Source organism: Colius striatus, chromosome 16 (assembly GCF_028858725.1).
Source record: "Colius striatus isolate bColStr4 chromosome 16, bColStr4.1.hap1, whole genome shotgun sequence".
NCBI lineage: Eukaryota > Metazoa > Chordata > Aves > Coliiformes > Coliidae > Colius > Colius striatus.
This window is the reverse complement of record NC_084774.1, coordinates 15,747,510-15,759,556: the sequence shown is the minus strand read 5'-3', so window position 1 is coordinate 15,759,556 and position 12,047 is coordinate 15,747,510. Positions and strand designations below refer to the sequence as shown.

The 12,047-nt window shown below is 37.6% G+C and overlaps 1 protein-coding gene across 6 annotated transcripts in view; it reads right to left on the bottom strand.

Annotated features, from left to right (window-relative positions):
- The window catches only part of RIPOR3 (RIPOR family member 3), a 50,406-nt gene that overhangs the window by 30,297 nt on the left and 8,062 nt on the right, over positions 1 to 12,047 (bottom strand). For all 6 annotated transcript variants that reach the window (XM_062009459.1, XM_062009455.1, XM_062009458.1 and 3 more), the window contains one exon: positions 2,878 to 2,930. The gene's annotated coding sequence lies outside the window, so the exon portion shown is untranslated. The remainder of the gene's footprint in view (positions 1 to 2,877; positions 2,931 to 12,047) is intronic.

Sequence of the window (12,047 nt, the reverse complement as noted above, 5' to 3'; positions counted from 1 at the left end):
CCACCAGCATAGATAGAATTAGTCAGACTAGAAGCCCATAAATGTGAAGGTACGACTCTTTTCCTGGCTCTGCCACTGACTTAGACAGCAACCTAACTCAATGCTCTTCCAGAACGCATATAAAGAACTGGATAAATACACTTCTCAAGAGGGGTGAGATTTGAGAGTGTTTTGCTAATTTTGGGCCAGTCTATAAGTTCAGGGAATTACTGTAAGTGACTATGCTTTAGGTATCCTTATCTGCCAAGGCAGTAACAAAACTTGACATGGATTTCCACAAGCAGAGATCCTGCGGTGAGACACATTTCATTAACAGCTGCTCAGTCAGCTCCCTGGTCTGAGGTAAGACTCCCATTTCCTTGCCTGTTCTACAGGCTGTGCTAAGCCCATGAATACATCTGTGAAAAACAGGCAAAAGATTTTAGAACAAGATGTGATAAAGATAAATTTGAGCCAAACAGCCACCTGCTTTGCAAGCTACCTAGTTTGTCAAAAGAGGTGTTGGGCATGGGTATGTATTTTGTATCTCAGTGCTTTGAAGTTCACATGACATCATAGCTTCAGGAGAAAATCTGTAGAAATCTGTCACATTGAAAAGTTGTGGTGCATCTTAATTGTCTTTTAATTAAATCTTACAGCACATAGGTTCTCTTGCTTTGAAAGGATGTCTCCTTAACATAGTGTCAAAGATTGTATTTGCATCATAGCACAGCTGAAGTTTCAAAATATTTCCCATTCTTTCCTCTAGTTTCAGATACTTATAAGTCAGTGAACACTCACCCCATCAAAAGGATCATTAGCCTGAAATAAACATGCAACTTACTGAAAAATGTAATTGCATAACAAGCTGTTAAAGTAAGGAATAAAAGGAATAGCCTTGTGGTTATTGACCACATCCCTCATCGAGGCTAAGCCAGATTCCCAGGACCTATTTCTCAGCTCTCCAATCTGGGAAAGCTAATTCAGGAGTAAAAGGGAGGAAGAAAGCACAGGACAAGCTTAGCTAAGTTTATAGGACTCCTAAAGCCTGTAGAGCATGAGACTGAAAGCCTTTGAAGCATATAGTTGTGAAAAATTAAAAATAGACCCTTCACAGGGAAAAGAAACCGGAAAATTATGAAAAACCTCTCAAAATAAAAATCTGAACTCTTGATGTGAAGAATTAAGTTGGAAATGTACAGACCCCCAAACTCAGCTGGTGAAAGAAAGATTGCTTAAATTGCCTAGACTTGATTATGTTGTCACATGTGTTTTTATAAATCAAATACAATTCTGGACTTCAAGAAAATGGACTGTTATAAACTAGCAGAAATGAGAGATGAACTGGACCTCACTTGCACACAGCCATAAGCACTTCAAAATTCGCATGGGCCGTTTGTTTTTTTAACTGCACAAAGCTCGGTCCTGAGGCCACTGACCGTGTCGTGCCCCGCTGTAACATGCAGCTACATCCAAAAGCAATTTGCAAGCACATTTTCACAGCTGCCTCTTGAAAGAATGAAGAGAATTTAAATAATGTTAGGAAAGCACCATCAAGGGGTTATCTTTCTTACCTCGAAACACTGTCAACAAAGCCAAACACCACTTGGTACACACCTATATCTATACTTTGTAGTGACCTAGAAATCTTACAGCTCATTTCACACTTCTGAGTTGAAGACCATAAGTGAGACGTCAAGACATTTTATTTGTAAGAAATATTTATAAATGCACTTGTTTAAACAGAGGGTTTTGCTAGCCAGACTGTCTGTATAAAAGTGCTAAGCTTCATTACAACTACCCCTGAGAAAAAGCATCTGGATACATCTCAAATTCAACTCTCCCTTTAGGCTAGAAATAAATCAGATAAGGACCCCCGACAATGCTGAGTTCAAATCTGTCTTCCAACCTGTAACCTCTGCTGTGTAGGCCAGGGTCTCCAAATCTCATAAATACAGTGATTATACCCTGGGGGGCAGAGGAACTTCCTCTCTTTTAATATTTCCCCAAAGCACAGAAAGTGAATTGGGTAGTTAGCTAGGGGCTGGCATATGTAGAATGCAAATATATCAGGCCAAACTGAAGTCTATTGCCAAGGGCAATAGAAACACCAAACTACTGGAAAAAAACAAGGAGTCTTGAAAAAGTCTTAAAAAGCTTGTGAGTCTTAAACAGACCTACAAACTGCCAGGTACTGATTGACTCAAACATTTTAATATGTGCAGTTTTGTAAGATTGAGACTTTGGGTCTCAGAAATGTATTTGTACTACAGATCAAAACAGGATTTTTTTTCCAAATTAAAGGAGTATGTTTGTCCCTGTTTCAATGATTTACCTTAATATACTACTGGCATTTAACCTTCATTATTATCAAGTATGGCATGTAGGGCCAAGTATTTGAACTTCTACGCAGCAGTGAGTACAGTCAAGCTGCATGTTCCGCTTCATCTCTGTTAGTATTAGGATATTCCTCAAGCCAAATGACCTTCATTCTCTACAAACAAAGAACTGGTGTCTGTTTGTGTTTACGGCTAAACTTTTCCAGCCCTAGTCACATATTTAATTGTTTCTGGGCACAATGGTTTCAACAATTTTATGAGGAAAAAATGACTCACTGACTTCTTGCAAAATATTTCGACTTGTGTTCTGTACTTTAGGTTAGTAGCCATGTTTTGATTTTAACAGCTTCAAGAGGTTCTCTTGAACTTGGTGACCTGTTGCTAGAGTGCACGTTTCCCTAAAGTTTACAACGTTCCAATTGTGAATGACCAGTTGTTAAGAGACACACACTTGCTCCTAGTTGTGTGTCTACAAGAACTGTACCAGATTTCTGTTTCCTTCAGCTCATTGTGGACATACACATTGAGTTGATAGCCTAGGCAACAAGTGGCTACATACCTCACTAATATGTCAGTATCCGTTGGTCGCTGGCTTCAGCAAGCTGCAGCAGCCTAACAAAATAAAAGACAGATTGAAATCAAATCAATTATTAGTCACTACAAAAAAATACATACAAGGACTGAACACAAACTATCAAATGCCAATCACTTCAGTGTCTTAGGATCATGTTTGTGATTCTGGATACGTTATGTCACCATGAGAATTTGTCTCACTGCCTGCTGCTTTCTCCTTTTATTTTTAGCCTATTGCTGTTATCCTTATAGATAATGTTGTTTGTAAATACTGCACTGGCTTTACTTGGAAGGGCAACAGAGCCATTCTATCTCCTATTTGTGGAAACCAAACAGAGTCAATTTCATTTTGTGTTATCACAATATAATCCTTTCCTCGATATCAGATACACTCAGTGTTTCATTGGAGGGGCTGCAGCCTTAACCCTAAAATGCGTGGCTTATACTTGTGCCTATATGGAGAGTCCTCTTAGTAACTTGATTCCTGCATAGCATAGTACGTAGATTTTATTATAGGGCTTTATTCTAGTAGGGTTTTCTTAAAACTCACTTAATCTCCAGGACAGCCAAATAAATTTGCCATTAAAGTGTATTGGTTCTGTACCCTTTCTACTGAAACTCTATTTTCACTATTTGTAACCCAAATCAGTAGTGACTAAGTAGATGAACATTTAGGGATTTTAAGGACATTCTCTGAACTCACTCTGAAAATTATCTGTGATTGCAACTAAACCTTTGATGTTTAAAAAAACACTTCAAAGGTGCTAAGTTACTCATTCCACTTCCTTGAATTTCTTATAAACTCCACCACAACAACTGTTTCGCTGCTATAATTCCATGTTTTAGGGCTTTAGCTGTCAGAAGTTTATCTTGCCAACACTCAGTTGGTGAAAAGACAACCCTAACATAACTAGACCAGAAAATTTCTATCATAAGTCAAATTTACTAGTGATGTTGCAAACTGGGCTACATTTGTCTACCATTACAATCATGTAATCACAATTCTTTTTCTTCCATTTATTTCAAAACTCAGAAACAATGGAATTAACTAACACTTCTGAATTCTTATGATGAGTGGCATCCATTTCAAAACACTTGCAGCAGAAAATGGCATTTGAGTTGTTCATGACACTGATAAAGAAAAAAAGAATCAGATTGCCCCAACATATTACGATACTGTCTAACATCTTGACCAAAGTCTTCAGGCTGATCTGGGCCTGAGCCATGGAAGCTTTTTGTAATTTCAATGTACCATGAAACAAGTTGGAAATTTCTAGACCTTGGCACTTACTTTGCAGCATTGGATATCTAAAGAATCCACATCGTTAAAATTAATGAAACTCCTGAGATGTGATAACATCATGACTCAGACCTAATTATTCTAAATGTAGATGTAATGAAGTCTGAGTGAAGAACGAAGTGACCATCTTGTGTACAGAACAGTGTTGAATCCACTGGGAAAATACACACTATATTTAATCTTTGCTCTTCAGCATTCTTTAGAAAAAACATTGACCTTAGTAGCAATGTCTACTTTGCTGGATAAACATTCCAAATTTATGACGGAAAACCCTTAAATTTTAAGCATTTTTGTCAATTGTTACACAAACATTTTGTTTATACAGTTATTGGCTGAAATAAGAAAGATTTCTCTGGTTATTTTTCTAGTGATGAAAAGTCATTTGTGTTAGGGAGACAGAAAGTGCCCTTGATGTTACATCTGAATATAACTACTTTAACACAGCATTACACTCAAATGCAGATCCTTTCTTCAGAGAAATCCTTTCTGTGGAAAGGCACAAGGATTCACAGCAGAATCTGAAAAGGTTATATGTAATTCACTTTAACAAAGGAATTCTGATTTGTGTTTATCTAAAACTGGTGTCTCACACCAGTACACATAACCTACAACTAGTCCACCACACAGACAGGAGAAGAGCCACTGTAGTTACAGATATGGAAAATCTATGTTTGATACTTTGGTTTTAAATAGTAAAACAGATTTGCAAAAATGGAAGTAATTGAGACAAATAGCTGCCTGTGATGAGTTGGTGAAAATTTTCCATGTTAGTACTTTATCATCCACCTCTGAAGAACTAAGAAGTGGATTACAAAGTTTGCTTCTCCCTTGCAATCTTCCTGCTCTCTCATCTCACTCCTACTCATCTCCTTCCCCCCTCCAATTGCTATAATGAGTATAAAACATTGTAGACAAATTGTTCAGCCTTTGCAGAAAAATGCAACCCATGCAGAAAAACCATCTTCTACCAAAGAGGTATGTTTAGCAACAGTGCAGGGTATATCTGTACAGAACCACAAACAATCCTTCCACTCACATTCATCAGACATTTTCGATGTTTTAAGACTGATCAATGTGAGCAGTTACATAGCAATTTCTGCTCTAAGTGGATGCTTTTTCTTCTCTACATAGCTGCACACGTGTTCCACAGAAACTTCTTGGCCTAAAATTATTAACTGAGATTAGATGACACCTTTTCTTTGCACCAAACTTACACCTGTCAGAATGTATTTTGAAAAGCTCTAATTACTCAGGGATGAAATGCCCTTCTCAAAAGGAATGTAGGTGGATTCAGAGTTTACATTATTCAGAAAGGAAAGGCTTCAGTGTGTAACTCATTTTGGTCCTTTTGCAAGTTGTACCTAGGCAGATTCAACCCTTAAATATCTATTTAAGTGTTGCATATCTGACATACTTTCCTCCCAGCCATATTCAAGCCATAAAATGAAAATCAGATAAACGGCTTTGATCCAAGTCATTGCTTTAGTCATTAGGCCCTTCTACAGCTTTATGCCAGCTTCTGGAAATGAAGTTCTGGAGTTCAGGTTTCCTATACGGCAATAAATTTCAATATCATAAGCAGCTCCCTCAGATAGCCTTTCCTGTGTTGGACATAGTGTCTCTGATGTAACCATTTCTAGTGCAGTTCTTTGAACATGAGGCTCAACTTTCAAGTCCAAGACAACCTGTTTTTCAGGCTTGCACTTCAAAATGTTACTGTATTTCTAATTAGTTTTCAACCTAGCATACAGATCCAAGTTCTGTTCTCAGTGACACTGGTACACATCCAAAGGAAATTAGTCATTTATTTCAGATTTCCAGTAGAATCTCAGCAGCAAATGTTGGCCTGAACTTAGTTAATGACCTGGAAACTATTTTTCAAGACATAATTTTGTGGTCAATTTTGTACCTCCCTCTAGTGGCAGCAGATATCAAACAAATGGAGCACAAAGGAGACCTTGTCACGGATCACACACTGACAGATTGTGCCTATTTCTTTCCTGGAATTTGTTACTCAGAATCAAGGTTGGCTGTAAATCCCACTGTAACTTTTGGGTAATGCTGTAATAAGAAAAGAATCGGTGATTGCACATAACCCAAATTCTCATTTGCTTCGTTTGCCAGTATGTGGCAGATTCATACGGCCACATGTAGTTTGTCCATGCTTGCCTACATCATTGTTCCTCTAGTTGCTGTGAGCACTTTTGCATTGAGTTTTGCTTTCCTCCTGAGGGGAAGGCACAGAACAATTCTCCCATTATCAGCTGATTTATGAGCACAGGGCTTGCTGCTAGCTCCTCTGGTTTCAATTTCAAACTTGATGACAAACTTGCAAGCCTGAATCAGAGATTCAGGAATGTGGCAGGCTCCACACGCTAGCCTGACTTGCAGCTTTTTTAGCTTTGGCAGAATTTGAGTCTGCAGTTTGCTACATTATAATGAATACTTAAAAACAAATTCCTAACAAGAGAAGCAGCAGATGGCAAGGAGGGAAAGCAATTGACATGTGATGAACAGGCTCTTCCATTTCTGACAAAGGAAAATTTGCCTTGCAGCAAGGCACTGAATCCTACCAATTGTGTCCTTAAGATGTTCCTCCTTCTTAATTAGGAACCCCAAGGAACATTCTGTAATACACATTTCATTTTCCATGTTTTCCCCAATCTATGCCTGAGCGATGTTACAGATAGACTTATCGGGTGTCATCATGTATCCATCCCTTGACTGATGCAGGAGCCTCCCAAAAGCCCCTTTCCATGTCAGTTATGAAATAAGGAAGCTCCTTTATCTTTGCCTTAGAGTTGTGGAAAATCCCTAGTCTAAGCTTCAATAAAAACCACCATGGTAGATAGATGCATGTTTTGATTATTACACCAAGAAGATTAACCAGAAGAGGCTACAAACTTCCAGTAATATTGAAATCTGATATTCAGCAGCATGTGGGATGTATTTTGATATCTAAATAGAAATCAAATATGTGAATCACAATATATCAGTATCTGCCCTGGGGCATGCTTCTGACCCAGTCATTTAGTTGTTTGATCAATAAAATTGTCCCTTTATTTAGAATTAAACCATTAAGTCAATTTCCTAGGACAAGTCTGTTTTACTCCCATAAATGTTACCAAGATAATCTTGAGCCACAGAAGTGCTGAAGTGGCTAAGTTAAAAACAGTATCCAAAAGAACATTGGAAAAAGAGGAAAACTATACAAAAAGTCATTTAAAAGGGAAATAGAGAAAAAAGGTTATGTTTTAAAGAAAAGTATTTTCCTTATTGCTGAATAGACATAGACTTAATTGTTTTAGTCAGTATTTCCACTACTGGTTAGTGAATCTTGGTGCCTATCATAAGAGAATGAAAAAGGATGTATTTTTTTAGAAAGAGATAGCAAAATCAAGCCAATTTAGAATGTCTCTCATTGGCCAGCTAAAAGACAAAATAGCAACAAAGTTTTTTGTGTGTTTGAACATTTTATCTAGGATGAATTTCCTCAGTATCTTCTAACACAGGCTTGAACCCATAATATTTTCTAACAAATTAGGGTAGCTGTCATAGCAATCCCAACATTGTGTACTGTACTAATGTTCCTTTTCTGCAGACACTCCACAAGCATGTAAACTTTACTTGTGGAAAAAAACAATAACCTTTGAATATATGCAGACATATCTGTACTTTCCCCTTCATTTCTTACCAAGTCCTAATACGTATGCTTTGATATTCACAGCTCACATTTTTTATGCTGCTATTCTCTGCTTTTATTTGGTTTGAGTTTGTCTTTAATGAGGTGAACTTTGCACTGCCCAACTTTAGCTCCTATAAAATCTGCGTCTTAAATGGCCAGATTTAGTGATTTTTGTATGGAAAAAAGAAAAAGCCCTATATACTAACCACACAGCTGTACTTGGAAACAGATGTTTTATCCCCTTTAAACAGAACTAATGAGGACAGGAATATGGAACAGAGAGGTCAGGAAAACTTCTGTCTAGATTTTATTTTGGAATCGTGGAAAGAGTATAGAAAAGACTGATGCTTCCACATGAGAGGAGAAGGATGGCAACTCCGCTGATAATGAAAATTTGCACTGCTATACAAGCTTCAAGACACTTCCACTTTGCAGCCCTGTTCATCCCAAAGTCAGTTCTATCAACTTAATTCATACAAGTACTCCACAGAGACTAGGCCAGATCCTCAATTTGTATGGAGTGCCATAACTCTTTTCAGATCAATCTATTTACAGAAGTCCAGGATTTGGCTCTGTGTGCCGTCTGCATTTAGCAAGAGTGATGAGACTCAAAGTCACTCCTTTCAAGACTTCTGTAAAACATAAAGTACACCAATTATTTAGGATCAGACGCATGAAGACAGTAATTTCTAATAGAAATCTGGCTATACATGACAATTTTTTGCACCATCTTTGCCCATCGGTGTGTTCTTATAAGGTGTGTTCTGCTTCGGGACATAGACACAGTTTTTAGGACTGTCGCTTCTCTGCCCAGTCTTGCTCCCTTCAAAGTCACTGGGAGCACTGCCACGACTTCAGGGAGAGAGGACGACTGAGACCTTTGTAGTCGTGACTTGGCGCTCACACTGGAAAAATGCATTAGTGATGGCTTTCTATAGAAAAGATGTATTAGGTTTTCCTTCTGTTTCCTAGCTTAAGCTTCTTTAAAAAAAACCTATTCTTGATTTGTCTTTATAAGCTCTTCATCAGCACACTCCCTTGCAGCATAGAGCAGGTCCCTTGCACTAAGCCACAGCAGCCAAAAAGAATCTTCTGCTGTATAAGGCTTTGTGACACGTAGTCATTGTATGTGGAGGAAACTAGGTTTAGTGGGGCCCTGGTTCCCCTGGGGACTACCATAATATAAATTATTAATAATAAAAATAAACATTGGCTAGCTTGAACTTCTTTTCATTCCCTTAGAGCTTATTTTTGTGACAGAATTAGCTAAATAAAGCCCACTTGAAAGAATGCTTAATTGCAAACTATCCAAACAAAACAAAATGGAATTAATTGGTTCTTAAATATTAAACATTCAAAAGGAGATGGCTTTGGAAACTAACATATAGTAGGGTACATTTAGTTAAGCAAGTGGTTAAGAAAAATGCAGTCTAAACTGGACTAAATTTACTTTTAAACCAGATATTTAAGTTTTATCAGTCTGGTTTTGCCTAGAAGACAGCTTTGGATTATTTCAAGCCTAAACAGAATGACAGCAATAGTCCTTTGAAAACTGTAAAATCAGAGTCAAAGTTGTGTACTGACGTCTGGACAGTTAAAAATGCCTTCTGGCATAGTTTTCCCAGGAAGACTACAAAGTCTACAGTGGTCACTACTCCAGAGTGTCCCTTCAATGTATTTCAGTCTAAAAAAGATAACTTAGCAAAGACTACTGTTTCAAGTGTGTTTTTGAACATAGCTGTTTTCCTGGATGTTGGTTAGAGACAGCTCATATAAACAGTTCTGACAACACATCTCTAAAGGAGAGTGGTGACGCTTTCTATCAGCATAACTGATTGCAAATCTGCCTTAGCCTTTATAAACTTCCTCTCTTCAGCCCTATGTTTTTGTTACTGCTATTTAATTCAAATATTTCACAGTCAGCAAATATAAAGAATCTGTTTGGGCATATGAAAATTCCCTTTTCATCTTCATTAAAAGTCAATACAGCTGCAGCACTTAAGTCAAAAGCATTTCTAGCAAGACTAGAAAATGATATTTCTAATGTGACCAAAATTTGTTAATAAGGAAAAAAAGATCTCACTTAGAAAGGAGAAAGAAGTTATAACCAAAACCATACAGGAAAAATAGTTTTAAACAATTAATGAAAAGTTAATTAGTGGTAGAAAAACTTTTCTTCAGTGGACCACTGTGTGCTGTGACATGAAATCAAACTAGTGGTAAGCCACTGAAAGTGCACTGCCTGGTCAGTCACATGGTTACTTTCCCACTTATCAATAACTGACATTAACAAGACTTCTGCCAGAGATAATGAATTCCTGGAAATGTCAGCTCTGCTACCTCACCCAGCCCAAACACAAGAGAGCTACTCACTGGAAAAAAAAACCACAACAGGCAGACATAGTTGGAAGTGCTAAGCAGAAGTTGCTCAGCGGGATCGGTTGAGATCAAACCATTTCAACATTTAGGCCAAAAGCTAATCTAATTTTAAGGTCCCTTGAAATGTTATGAATATCATCAACAAACACGGCAAGAATCAGTCATGAAAATGTGTTTCAGTTTTGTGCACAAAAAAAATCCATCAGCTCTCTGACTCAAAATTCTTCAAAGACTATAAACCCAATTGTTTGTTCCCTGAGGACTCAGAGCTTTTACTGCAACTAGCAGTCACATCTGCTTAGCGTTTTGTATTTTTCAGCATCATGAGGAGTTTTTCTTAGACCTTGGGCTGGTTTACTTAGAACCTATGTGGAAGTACAACAACAAAACTCCAACAGAAGAGATAACTGAGGTCTTCTGCCAGTTTGTTTCTGCCTCTCTTCCCAAAAGGCACAGGCAATCCTGGCAAAAGGAGTATTCTTTTAACAGCATTTTGCCAGCATAGCTAAATCTCTTTTTAATATTCCTCTTTGTGCTCACAGATATGCCAGAAACCTTCTAACACTGCTCTATATAGCTGGACAAGAAAGCTTTGTTGTTTTACTACATCTAGTACAGTATTGAAATGTATTATTAGTCTGCAGATAATGTAAAAAACCCTTCAATGTGAACACCATCTGTGTATCTGTATTACTGGCATCTCACTGCTATCAAAATATTGGTATTACTTACTACAAAAGTTCTCCTAGGAATCAGTGGAGTGACTTGGCAAGCCTGTGCTTTCTATCACCATAGTTAAAACTATCCCTCAGACCTAAAACAATTAGTACTCACACATGCACAAGTCTACTGTGCACTGTAACTGCTTCTATACTTGCATCTTTTGATAATTCAACCTTGTTGGTAAAAGAAACCATGTTTTACAGTCCTTACACAATTGAGCTGAGGGTAGGGACCTGTAATATAGGCAGGGACTTAACAGTTGTAGAGACAGCTTATTACTTGTCTCTACTTAGACACTACAAGGACTTTGCCAGTACAGATACACTGCTATAATGCATCAGGGAAAAGAATAAACTGTATTAGCATACAACATTGCCATATCAATATAGCTGCAGAAGCTTTTCATGTCATATGTCTATATCACTGAAAATCTATGTCTATATCTCTCAACTGAGACAAAATTACAGCAGTAGTACATTTAAGTGAAGAACAATGCTGAGTATGGCTACACAGTAAGTGCAGAACAATTAACATTCTCAATTTATAAAAATATGTGTGGGTAAGTCCTTCATGCCTCATAAAATAAGATTTGTGTGATGTAAATTGACTTAATTTATGTTATCCAGATTCTATTACGTACCTAGGAGCCAATTATAATTGAGACCATTCTTGCAAAATAGGATTGTGCCCCTTAAGAAAACTAGGCCTCCTGAAAGAAAGCTCTCCTAGTTCCCTTTCAACATAGAAGGAACAAATTGTGATGCTAACATGCACACTGACTCAAGAGTGTGAAGACCTCTTATGCAACACCAGTGAGCTAAAGACTCAAAGTATCAATCTGTTCCCTGCACATACTCATCAAAGACAAACAACAGCCACCCTCAGAATCTGGTATGTAGGGAAATATCAGTCAGGTTTGCATTAAGTTATAGTTATTAGAGTTGCTGAGAGATTGAACACAAAAATGGACAGCCAAACACATAGTTCATGTTCACATAGTTGTTGCTTGATTGATAATTTAAGGAATCCTGGTAATGAATGAGATCACTAGCAAAGAACTTGAAACTTA